Genomic DNA, 13,769 nt, shown 5'->3' with positions numbered 1-13,769 from the left:
GTTGATTTACTAGAGAACTGTAATTCAACACCGATCAGTACTGTGGCCATGAAGAATTTTATTTTATTTTTAAATCCTCCTTTGCACAGAAATGAAGATAGTGCTTTTGTAATAATGATGAAGAAAGGTTTCTTTATCCTCATTTTCAGCATCTACACTTAAGACAGATTATTGGTGATTTATGTTTCATTCAACCACAGATGTCTATTTTAAAAAGCTGTGAGACTGTAAACAAACAATCAAGCCTTGTCTTTAAAATAAATGGACAAGAAAACACGAAGGCTTTAGAGGAAGGCAACAGAAAAAGCAGAGTTTCGCAGAAAGGTGTGGAAATGAAGAAATGTGAGTGAGGGTGCTCTCAGCACCTGCACAGTGCAAGACCTTAAGGAGCTTTATATCTTTATTAAATATAGTGATTGAATTTTCTAAAATCTTCCTCAAGAACTGTTCCTTGCTGTAGTATGTCAAACAACTTTCTAACACACCGTTAAGTTTTGAACCCTAAGTACAGCTTTAAATTATAAAGAATTCATGCCAGGTGTCTCAAAATAAACCTCATCTACTCAACATAGAGACATCATCAAGCTGGCAGAAATAAAACAAGAAGAGGAAGTTTTGCTTTTGTTGGTGGGGTTATGGACAAACATTGCTCCACCTTCCTGCTAAATTATACTCAGAATTCTTCTGTACCTCATTCTTAGGGTATTTTCACATGCAAAGCAAGAGGGAATAAGAAATTTCCAAAAAAAAAAAGATTCCAAAGTACTTGCAAGCTCTGTTAATGAGAATATTGGAGGAAAATTGAGAGAAAATAAGGCAAAAAAAAAGTAAAAGCAAATCAAGAAACAAAAACTTGCAGAAAAAAACCCACAGTGATGCAGTTTACAGCTGTCAATGAGAAAGTGATGGCTGTGATACTTCCACACCGTTTCATTGGTAAGGAACACCTAAGAAAGCACACCCAGTGTGACCAGTAAATGCTGGACTTGGGGATACAGCAAATGCACTTACTGGACTTTTTACTAAGACTATAAAGTGCTGCTGTCTGCCACCATTTCATGGAGTGTTATATACCTAGCAGCATACACGGAAGGGAATCCAGGGCAGCTCCTCATCCCATGGTCTTTGGAAATTTAAACAGCGAAGGTTAAGTAGCTTCTGAAACCTAACATCCAGCTGATGGCTTCAGTGGGACAAGGTGTACCACAGGACACATTTTCGCCTGAAGTCATACTGTAAAATTTCACAGAATGAAAGCAACCTAATAAGAAGGAGTACAGATAACTGCTTCCTTGTAAATTAGAAAACCAAAGAAAATCTGGAACACTTAACAACTGCATAATGGTTGATTAATTCCCACATATGTACGGGGAGACTACTAATTTTGGTAATCTGACAACATAATACCCTGAATACGCTATTGTCAAACTCTATCAGAAGCCCTCAACATGGCTGACTACTGACTTTGTATATTATGTTTATAATTAAGATTCTTAAATTTTCCCCAAGATGTGAATTTATATACAATTTTAAGATGTCGTACACATACAGAATTGAAACCCTGACGATGTTCTGCTTCAGAAACCATTATCTCAAGCTACGTTTACAAAGAAGCAAGGAACTTCAGCATATCACCAAAGCAGCAGAAAGCGAAATTTTAAGATTTACTTAAAACAGTTGAGATGCAACTCAAACACTTTAGACAAGTCCATTATTGCTAATGAAAAACAATGTCAACACAAGGCAGTCACTATAAACAGCTGTTAGAAAGCAAAATAAAATAAAGTTATAGTACTAGGAATAAAATCGAAATATGGGCATTTGTAAGTAAAGATTTATGTGGGGACTTCTTTATCTCAACACAAAGTGTATGACAGGACTGTTGCTCTCTTTTGTACGACTGGAACCTATAGAATGAAATACACAAACACATTTATACCTGTGCCTTTCTTCTCCACGCATGTGTACTTATTAAAACATCCTGCCTAAATTTTCTTAGTTCGGAATATGATTAATGCAGCCTATCAGAAGCCAGATGGTGCAAAACCGGAGCCATCAATCAAAATGAAAAGACCACTGAGTGCTATCCCGAGCGACATGCTCTCAGATGGCATTTCTGGTCGCAGAGCCCAACACGCGCTGTGCGGGGGAAGCCGTAACCACCGCGGCGGCAGCACTGCCCTGAGGGGCGGCCAGGCACACCGGGCTCTGCCAGCAAAAAACGGGAAAAGCAGTGCTTGCTGTGGTGGGCTCTGACCGAGCAAGCCTCTGCAAGGCAAATATATGTGCTTTAAATAAAAAATTAAAAGCCAGCTCTTTAATGAGTTTAATAATGTTTGCACTGATGACAGTCTTTGTCAAACCGTGCACTTGTCGTTTGATTTAATATGGGATTGTGCCATACATTAACAAAGCAGCTGCCACTGTCTGTCTGACACGTGAATTGGTATTTAATGTCTGTTCCCACACAGGGCTTACAAATGGTTCGTATTTTTAGTTTTATAATACACATTTTCTGCAAATGTTCTATGGAAAACAAGGTTGGGGTTTGCAATGTGAAACAGCGATGGCTTATGTTTTGTTAGGTTTTGTACCAAGCAGGCCTTTTATATAAAAAAATAAGCTTGTAAAAATAAAAGGCACGAAGAAGCATAATTTGCCATACACATGCCTCGTAAACGATGCCAGTAATATTAAAGGAGATGTGAAAATAAGTAGCTGTAAGAATACGCAGGTATTTTTGTCTGGAAAAAGCATGACAGTATGAAATAAAGGATTTGTCAGCATGACTGCTTGTACTTGCAACCTGAAGTGTTTTATCACAACACCTCTCTTCTTGTGTGTGCTAGATACATCAAGTTTCCAAGAAATACATTTTGGGAAAAAAATCTCATGCTGTGTTTTAAAGACCTTTGTCAACCACTTGTATATCCATCTTCTCTTCTATAAGGCTAGGAGGCAAGGTATGACTAGCACGATCATATCAGGAACGGGTGAAAGAAAAATTAAACATGACCTAAAGCAGCATTTATATGAACTAAGATGTCATCTTTAAAGATCAACCTCTTATCTGCTTTCAGCGATATTAGAAAATGCTACATTTATCACAAAGACACTGTAATGCTCCTGCTCCTTTAAGGAGATACAACCACACCCAACCCCCCCAACTCACCCCCATTTTTATCTTGATGGATCGTGAGATATCAAACCTCAAATTTGCCATTGGCCTCACAAACCTCTTATAGTTCAGATACTGCCATCAAAGAGAGGCAGTCTCCAGAATCACAGGAAGAAGCTACAGCTTCTTGGAAAGACGACTTCTTTTGATGTTGGCATCTCGCCAAAATCTGAAATGAAGTAAATCCCAAAGAAGACAGCTGTCATACCAGCTTCTCAAGCAGGAGCCCTTCCCTCACAAAATGCATGGAAGGGCGGATAATTTATTTTACCCACCTTTGGACGGATATAATTTTTTTGATGAAAACTAATTTATGTTCATAAAATACCAAAATAAGGAGGAAAAACAATACAAAGAACATGTTATACTTAAGGAATGAAAAATGCTTTGTTAACATGCATTTATAATGAAATCCAGGTTTGTACCTCTCTTTCTATGCAGGGCCACTCCTTCCTTCTGATACACTAAAGCTCAAGTACAGCTGAATTCGAATCATCTGGTTTAGATGCTGTCTGCCCTGAGCTGGGACCTAAACCTCCACGGCATGTCTACACTGCAGAGTGAACTCAAAGGCTACTGACCCAGCAGTCCACCCTTGAACGAGGGTCAGCAGTTTCGCAGCCCACCCCAATTTACACGAATAGGTATATGTCAGCATCGGGGTAATTCAGCTGCATGTGGCTCGTTCTGCTGTCAGCATGCACACCGAATCACCTGAGCACTGGCATCCCTCAGTGCTCATCCTGCAGCCCTCAGAAAGGAAGAGCGATTGGTGCAAACCACAGGATGCTTTTCTAGTGCCATCTTCACACAAACACCCTTTTCTCCCCCAAGATCACGACACCCTCCCTCAGACACAGGCAGACCTAGTGCACACCTGTAAGAACCCTGAATTCCATGTGCAGCTATGACAGATGCTCTGCAGCAGGTGACAACCACCTGGATTAAAGATGCAAAATCCACATGGTTTGCTAGCTCATTTTGAGCCTCTTCCTCCTGCTGCCTTTCGAAGCCGAGCGTGGCCAAGGGCGCTGTGCCGACACACAGCAGCAGAACAAGGTCCCTGTGTAGAACAACCTAAAGCCCAAATTCCCTCCACAGCTCTACATGGTCACTTTACTCAGAGTTGCCTTTTCAGCTGTATGATAAATAACCTTTCTTCACTTCTTTAAGTGCGGTACAGTAGAAAGAGAAAACTACAACCAAATAAAAACTCAAAGAGCATGCCTAGTTCCAAGAGTTTAAATGACAGCAGAAGATGGAATTAGCCAGTGCTGACTCATTACAAATGAGGGAAAATGTGATCCCATCCTTCCCTGACTGACTTGATATACACGAGATCAATTCCTCAATCAATCTCAAATCAGTTTTTGTTGATGATGGGGTTTCGTGTGTGCATGCACGCATGTGTGTGTGCCTGCACGTAAGGCTATACAGGAGAGGAGAAGGAGATCAGTATTTCCATACTCTCATTATCCGACATGAAGCCAGAAAATACACACCTCCTTCACAGTTTTATATCAAAGGGTCATTGAAACAAGCTTTTAAACAGAAATAAAGGAGAAAAGTATAAATGGAATATGTTCACTCCATGCAAGAGAGTAGACATCTTACCCAAGATTTTGGGTACCAGAAGATTACCCACATTCACCTGGTAATAAAAGTATTGATGCCACCTTGGTTAACATCTAGAACGTTAGATAACATGTTGAATTAATTCAAGGACACAGGAAGAGCAGAGCAATTTTACAAGCAAAATGAACCACTGTACTCCACTGACAAGATAGGAACAGAACGTAAAGCTCCTTACCACACCCATCAGTGAAGTTCCCAATACCTGGGTCTCTGGATATGTAATTAATTAAAAGCAAGCAAGCTCAAGAGCTTGGTCATAGAAACACTGAGGTCAACAGCAAAGTTTAAATTCTTGAATAGTGAAGAACTCTGCCGCCGCCTCTGCCAGTGCGTTCCCACGACATCACGCTCACGCACCTGCTACACCTGGTGCACTGATGCCATTCCCCGCCGAAAGCAACGATGCTTCCCACGGCCTCGGTAATGCCATGACAAAGGACAGCTGTAGGACTTAGGGGCTCCGTACAGATAAAGAGGAAAAAAAAAGCCAAGAAAAAATAAAGGGCAGGTGACTTAAAGGAAATGGAGAGAGAATATGATGTTAATACTTGGAGAATATATTACACAAAGAACAGTGTAGGTAGGAAGAAACAGAAAAAAAAGAGGGTTGACTACACAAAAAGAAATAAACTTGTGTGTGTGTAAATGGCAATAGAAAAAAGAAAGAAGGAGGAGAAAAAAACATGAGAGAAGGTGAAAGATGACTGGGAGATCAAATCCACTACAAACTGCCCAGCCACAGAGAGACACAGGGGACATGAGATGTTAGGGAATTGGAGAAGAGAAGATACTTGAACCTGAAATGACCACAGAGTTACACGTCACATTGCCAACACAGGATTACTAAGAGCTTAAAAGAAATTTTAACAGAGTCGGTCCATTCACTTTTTGTGATGTCAAGTTTTCCTGGCAACTAATTTTAGAAAACCTAAAATACCTTTCTTTATCGTACTTTTGTGTCAGTACCACAGTAATGATGGACAAGGTACATAAGCAATACAAGGCATGCAGCAAAAGATATCTATTTCCTTTCTCTGGAAAACAAGAGGATTAATGTGCATCTAACAACTTGTTTTACTTGCATTCATATGACAGATATTTAATGTCACCATAAAACTTGCCTCTCATTTTATATTTCCATATTCTTTTTGGAGGTAGGAAATACTTGTTTGAGACAATCTGCTATACCAGGTAGCTTTTGCATGCTGTACGAGGGAGAAAACCTGTGAAGGAAATCACCACTCTTTTCATGATTATTTAACTGAAAATACGTATAGATGTTTTTACAGGGGTATGTGTGGATTACATCAGCTTATTTCTTAAAACTGTTCTCAAGATCATTAGTAAAGATATTTCAATGATACATCAGTACCTGTGAAATATCATTCAACATCTAAGCTTGTGCAACACCATAGACCATAACCTTTGTGTATAGATGCAAACATGATTTAACTACTGTTAATTGTTTCTCAGAAAGATCATCTAAAAACAATAGAAAAAAGACCTGTTTAACCTAAATCAGGAAAAGCTTCCCTTCTGGTTCATAACTGAGGTGACAATCCCAAACAATTTAGTTAGCATCAGACAGGGTTGGATGCTTTAAATATCCAATTACAGCAAAAGTTACTAGCATTAAGTAGTTTTAACCAAAGCACTAAGCACATATACACTACTTGTTTGCATATATTTTAGGTTCTAGGTTAAATAAAAAGAACAAAAAACCCCATTGGTTTTACAGCAATAAATACAGCAATTGGGGTTGTTTGTTTGTTTGTTGGTGTTCCCCCCCCCCCATTTTTTCGATGCAATATACACTTCAAATAAGATTGCAAGTCTTTTATCCCAACAATTCAGCTATAGAATTAAGACAAAGCAGATACATCTTTTTCTATACAGTGTATTCAGCAGAGAAGTAAGCCCTTCCATTGCATTGCTTTCCTTGTTTCTTCCATTCTCTACAAAACCCTGAATCAATTCCTGGTATTCGAACAGCCATTTCTAAGCTGCCTGTATATTAGCTTGCTCTGTGTTACAGATGGCACAAACTTAGTGCAGCTAAGAGTTAAGAAAAAGTAGGAGGTTTTCAGGCCATTAGATTTTCTTCACTGTCATCAAGTAATGTTCAAGTGTGCCATTAGCACAAGGCCACTGCACCGCTCTTCTAAACAGAAATTGCTTTTCTCTTTCAGTGGTCTTCTTTGAAGCCTCACATCGTATCAAGTGCACAAAACAGCTTTATGTAACCTCCTCTAAAAAGCAGTTTTGAACACGAGGGAAGGGAAAAGAGGAGAAAGGATGTAGGTTACAATAAGAATATTTCCATAAAACGTGGTCATATCTGACATCTGAGCTATTAAATTAAACCTGAAATCTATTTTGCAGCAGCAGATAGCAAAAGGCTCTGTCTCTTTTCAGCAATAACCCAGAAATCCTTTTCATCTTACAGAAGAACAATTCAAAGCACCTGCTTTAGGAAATTCAGACTGTGGCTTATATCATAGGCATTGCAACCTCACAGTCATCTTATGATTTAGTACTATGCTGCTCCTGGAATAAATGGAAAGCAGGTTAAAAGGATTTTTGTTATTTTCCAGAATCATATACCCAAGTCATTACCCAAAAAATCTGAAGGCTGAGACAGTATCTCACTTTCTTTTTTTTCTGGCTCAAAAGTAAAACCTAGACAGTCACAACACTTCCACTGCACACGCACACCTTACAAACCACAGCTAATATCTGAGAAACATTACTGTCGTTAGGAAAAACAGCAAGGATGGCTTGTGCTTTTCAGCAGTTCTGAGATTTCCCATTTCCAGACTCCGAAAAGCATCCAAACCTGGTTGACTTGAACATGCTAGTGGTAATGCCAGTGGCTGTGAACGGAGATGGCAACGTCTGGGAGGTCAGCAACTACTGGAAAGGTACGAGCACAGATCACTGAAAGACGTAAATCTCACCCTTCAAGTATGCTTAATGCTGCAACCATGTTTTAGTCTTTCACTAGCTTCTTTTAAGAAAATACTCTCATAGCAACACTTGCAAGTCTACAGGTGTTCAACATTTCGAGTTACATGCCCTCTCACGTAATCACATCACACCACAGTGCAGACACACCTTCAAAACCAAAGTTTTCAGGATCTAATTAACAGAGTAGCATGGTGACGCCTGCCGTCGGGAAGTTAGCCAACACCAGGCATTTCAGAATTGTGTCTTTCAGTAGACATCAGAATTCTTTTTGCTCAGTTTTGCTTATTTGTGAGGGGTGCACGGAAGGTCCAGCTTCCCTGAGCATGGGCAAAAAATGAAAGGAAGCAGCTCACTGGTAGGAAACCCAGTCCCAACAGCAGTGCTTACCTTCCCACCTCCCTCGTTTCTGCTGTTTCACTAAGCAACCCTCACCACGCTGAAGACTGTTTTGCTGGTTCTCGGTGCCGCCACCACTCTGTCCACTGCCCAGAGGCACTAGCTGCAGCCCAGGGGCTGGAAGGGGAGCAAGACTTGACTGGTTTTGCTACCAGAAGCCAACTGACTCCAATCCCTCACCCCTTACCTGGGACTTCCTCTTGCTTTTGGATACTTCACGTTTCACACAGGTGTCCAAGATGATTTCCAAACAACACCACAGCCTGGGCATTGCTACAACTAATATTTTCTGTTTCTATCAATGAAAACCACTTGGATCATACAGCTGTGCCTCCACAGGCAGTGCCAAAAGAGACCCCACCTGCCTGAGAGTGGCTCCTGTGAAAACACAGCTTCACCCCCTCATTAATTAGAACCTCTTGCAATGTGGAGTAGTATATAATTTTTAAATTTTTCTGACTTACAAATACCTCAGACTCTCCAGAGGAGCTAGAGAACCCAGCAGACGAAAAAGGTGCCCTACAACCACAGATTAAGCATGCTGACATTAGATTATTTATTTTCCGTTAAAAATTGGAGCAAGAATCCGTGCACTTGAAATAATTGGTTGAAAACAATTATCATGGTAAGTCTGTGACAGCAGCCATTAGCACCTTAACTTTAAAGATAGCCATACATAATCTTGTTATTAATCTTCCTTGAGTCAGTTATGCACACACCTACCTTTGCCAAAGCCGATGGAATACAGGACATCACCCCTACCCCCTGAAATCGTTTACCAGGCTGAGAGCTAGGAAATAAAAAAAAACCCAAAACAACCCCACCCCCCACCCCAAAATCAGAGCAAGCTTTGTGCCACTTAATCGTGTCTCAATACAACGGTCCCTATAACTTGCCAATCACACAGGCAGTGTTTTAGTTTTTTGAGTGTTTTAACATTTTCAGAACTTATTAACAGAACATTTTAAAGCATGAGTCTTAAAGATTTTAAAAAATATTTTAGTAGTACTGGATGTATTGAGGCACATTTTGAAATAGTGATTTATTTTTTTAATCCTGAGTATTTTCAACGTGGGGAAAAAAATTCTCTCAAAAAAATTGTTTTCAAATCACATGAACATTGACTTTATTTCTTACTTGGTTGGACACAGTATACACTAAAATAAATCACTAATGCTGTAAGACATGACCTTATTTTTTCATAGTTCATGCCCTATTCTTGAGCAAGAGATTCAGGTTGCAAAAGGCAGAAACGAGTCCAGAGCTGAGTATTGAGCATGACTCTCCGAGGATTTCTCACTGAAGCAGCACGATGCTGCCAGAGGCATGTGTGGACCTGGCCCAAGGTCTCTCTCTGCTATCCTCTGATATAGGAACAGCAGTTCTGCTAGAGCATATTTACCCTACGTAAAAACATTCCTTTGCAGAGCATAAATTGAGGACTATAGTTTTAAACAACTGCTCCAGGGCTAGGCTGAATACTTCTGCAAAAAGCACGGGAACTAGGGCTCTGTGCTGCTAAATTCGGACACTTGCACATTGGATCCTGAAGCTCCTATTAAGCTTCTGAAACCTATTGTTTTGACCAGGTAACCTGCTATCACAACTGCCTTAATGGCTTTCAAAAAACTGGGCCACAACATCTTCTGGGAGAGAGACACTAAGGGAGTTAAACAATCCACCGCAGACAGAATACAATTCTTGCTGCGTGCAATGTGGAACCTCACCGGGTACACACACAAAAAAATGCAACTGGAATTACTCGTGTGCAAATATAACCTTTCATTAAATGAGCCAGTACAACATTGGCCAGATTATAGCCAAAGGTAAAAAGAACACTTCTCAAACATCTTATTTTTCATCTTAAATCACTAAAACTGTTGTTGGTACAGTTTTACGAGGCTGTCATTTTTCTGATTTTTCCAATGATCCTAGAATAAGCCACTGTTGAAAGAGTTGTGCTATTGCTAACTAGAGAAAAGTTACACAGCAGTCAGAACCTTACTCTCAAGAAAGCCAGACTATATATACTCCTATAACCCACCTAAACACAGGAATAAGCAAAAATTTCAGAACAAGGAATGGCTTCGTCTACAAATAGAGTTCTATACATTTTTACACATGCTAACTGAAGCGAGTTTGAACAAATGGCAAACACCCACCTGGAACAGTTTTTCATAACCAAAATACACTTCCTACAATAGCATTTCCTAAATAATTGTTGAATTTTGGAAAGAATGAATTTTAGGTGGTGTGTGTTTATTTTAACAACACCGAAAATCTGAGAAAAGTGAGTTTTTCATGTGTGTCTGACATTAAGAATTCAAAATATTTGCCAGGCATGCAAGAGTGATGCTACAACAAGCTCTGTCAGTGACCTGGTATCTGAAAGACCCGCAGGTCCTGTAGTCGGAGGCTGTGTTAGAACTAGGGTGATGCTAGGTGTAAGAGAACAGGATCAAATCCCCCCCAGACAGGGTAAATACACAACCAAAGGGCAATTTTTGAGATTTGCTGTTGTACTGTTTCATCTGAACAGTGAGAAGGGCAACTAGGTGGTAACCTATACATATTTAGGCATTAAAGAATACAGAGGCGTAACTGCTCCTCCCCTGTTATCCACAGGGCAGAATTACCTCCCACTTTTCCATCCCTTCAGCATAGAAGGATTTAAATGCTCTGCTCCCTCTCCTGCTGAATTAAGTGAATATATCACTAGATACAGGATAAGACTCCACACCTGGAAGTAGAAGGAAAAGCAAATCCTTGCTTTCCCCCTCCACAAAAGAGCTGGCTTTTCACCTGGGAATGCAGAACCACAAACATTTAAAACATCTTGCAGGATGCAGTAGCTTACACTACCTAGGCAAATATATACTGAAGGTAAAATTTCCAGGAATAGCAACCATTTCTAACAGGTATTGGTCTCCTGACCAAGCATAAATAGTAATGAGGTTAGTGTAGCTACTCCATCCAAACACCACTTTCTGGTTTAGTGACTGAAGCACAAACTTGGAAGAATGAACATTTTCTGATTGATCTTTCTCTTTCCTAAGTGAATCCCATCACCAAAGGATGAAGGACTACACAATCTCTGTAGACAGCCCTGTTCCAGCCACCGTGGTTCACGAGCTTCCTTTTTATATCTGTTTTAAACCAAGGTCCAACATAGCCTTTAACATTATCTTTTCTACCTTAAAAAGGTTCTCAGAACAAAACCTTTTAATCAACCAGCTAAGAATCCTGGAGGCCAGTAATTCAAGTCATTTGTGCTGTGATCCTGCATCACCAACACTTCCACAAAGTCATCGTAAAATCTCCTTTTTATGCTTGCTGAAAATAATCTACAAAATAGCAAACCACCACCCCCAAAAATTAACCCTTCCGCCACATACATCAGACCAAACAGAATTAAAGCTAACACAGACCTCCACTTGAAATAACTGTATTTTCAACTAATGTTGATTATGCTAGAGTTAATGGAAAAAAATAAAAGCCCTCCCCTGGACTGCAACAATTGTGAAATTGACAGTGGAGGTGGAAATTAAAAGCACAGGACAAGAAATCTGCAATGAGTTTGTTGCAGCCACTACAAATAGTAAGTAGCAGAAGAAAAACTTTCACTGTCAAATGGAAAATAAGGAAAGATCACCTTTTTAATATACTTTCCTTGTCCTTCCCCCCCCCGTTTTACTCTCAGATACATACGCAGAATGTGCTTGGAAGTAGCAAAAGAGTGGAGCTTCAAAAATCACTCATCAAACAATTGTGCTACTTTTAATAATTTATTAAAGGTCCTAAAACAAAGATCAAAAGGGAATATATCTAAGCATTTATATTCAATTCCACATTGCCTGATGACTAATTTGTAAAGAGTGCACAAGCCTTCACAACTGAAGCCAAAATCATTTGAGGATACTTTGATATAATGCCACAAAGGATATGAGCAGGAAGGCAGCAGGAGTTACAAATGGCCAAGCTCCATTAAAAGTGCTAATAAAAGAATAATGGAATTTCCTTGTACTATGAATAAAAAGTGTTTGGCACAGAAGAATTTAGACACGGAGAGGAATATCAAAGCTTCTGGTTTATCAGTTGCTTCTCCTTATTAGATCTTAATTGACTTACTATTACATTTACCATAAAATGCTTCAACTCAAAAAAGCAATGATCCTGTTCAAAACCTTGCCACCCCGATTTCCTTATTCTTCACGTTTTTCAGTTTTCACAGGCCTTTAATATCTGCTTTACCAATCTTTGTCATGGTAGGTCTAGGCATAAAAAACCACTCTGAAGTTACGGATTTAACTTGAAATGATATATAAATATTAAAAATATAGAATATACCTACTGTTTGAAACGTGTTTTTTTTTAATTTCCAAGTTACTGATAACTATGGAACTCTCACAGTTACAACCTGCCTGAGAAATGTAACCCATTAATATTTACACAATGTATTTCTCACAGATATATGTGCGATTACACACACATACACACACACGTGCTCATACTCAGACACAGGTGCCCATACATACACACTTCTGTCACCTTCTTCCCCCAAATACAAAACCTAGCTAATTTTTCCAGTGTATAGCCTTTTTTGGTACATGGCCAGCAAAAGAAGGGGTAGAGTTCAGATCCTTCCTATGAAATGTCTAAATAAACAAACAAACAAAAATGTTTCAAATTTTTCTTTTCTGAAATGGATACTTGCAAAATCACACGCTTTGCAAAACAAGCAGTAAAACCAATCATCTCCTGCTGCTGACAAATTGTTAAAGGATTTAGTACATTTGCTTAAAAAAACCAAACGCAAACACATATGCATCCAAGTTGGGAGGAACTCCCCCAAAATATTTACAAACCTACTTAACTCTCCTTCAGTCTGCTGCTTAATGCTCTCTTTTGCATGATGTCTACAACCCCCCACAACATAGTTACAGCACAGAAACGCTGTGATCTCTGCCTCCTGGTTCTCCAAAATCGTCTTGTAACAGCTTTAGGTTTTTATTTGACATTGCAATGTCTTTAGGAAAGTGACTTTTTCTTACCCTACAGTATGGGATACAATAAAGAAGTTGGGGTGGGGGGTGTGTGGGGTGTTTGGTTGGGTTTTTTTGTTTTGTTTTGTTTTTTATGAGGGTTCCCAGACTTTACAAATAAGGATCAAGTTATAACGATGATGTATATTTCTTCTTCCATCAGACAACCACCAGGCTGTCAACAAAGCAGCCTCTTCCAATGATGCTTCCAGAATCAATAGATAATTCATTAGTATCATGTATCTCAGGGCCTAATTGACACAACCGGCTAAGCAACAGACTCAATGGTAACGTGATTTCTAAAGAGACAGAAAAAAAGAGGGTAATGCGACACCGCATATGGTCACTTCGCAGGATTTAGTGTCAGTCTATAAATTATACTTCTTTGAGGTTAATGTGAGTCATTGGTTTCACAAATCAGAAAATGCAGCTTTTCCAGCTTGGCTTGAAGAAACAAAGACACATCTAGAGGACAGCATAATTTAAGTAACACAAAAACCATGGCGCTTTCAATTTTGTCATTTCCCCTCATTTATGCATTAAACATAATA

The 13,769-nt window shown here is 39.4% G+C and overlaps 1 protein-coding gene across 1 annotated transcript in view; it reads right to left on the bottom strand.

Annotated features, from left to right (window-relative positions):
* CDKAL1 (CDK5 regulatory subunit associated protein 1 like 1) overlaps positions 1-13,769 on the bottom strand; it is a 430,469-nt gene that overhangs the window by 84,426 nt on the left and 332,274 nt on the right. The window lies entirely within an intron of this gene.

This window comes from Falco rusticolus, chromosome 3 (assembly GCF_015220075.1).
Source record: "Falco rusticolus isolate bFalRus1 chromosome 3, bFalRus1.pri, whole genome shotgun sequence".
Classification (NCBI taxonomy): domain Eukaryota; kingdom Metazoa; phylum Chordata; class Aves; order Falconiformes; family Falconidae; genus Falco; species Falco rusticolus.
Note: the sequence above shows the minus strand (reverse complement) of the source record. Positions and strands in the feature narration are given on the sequence as shown.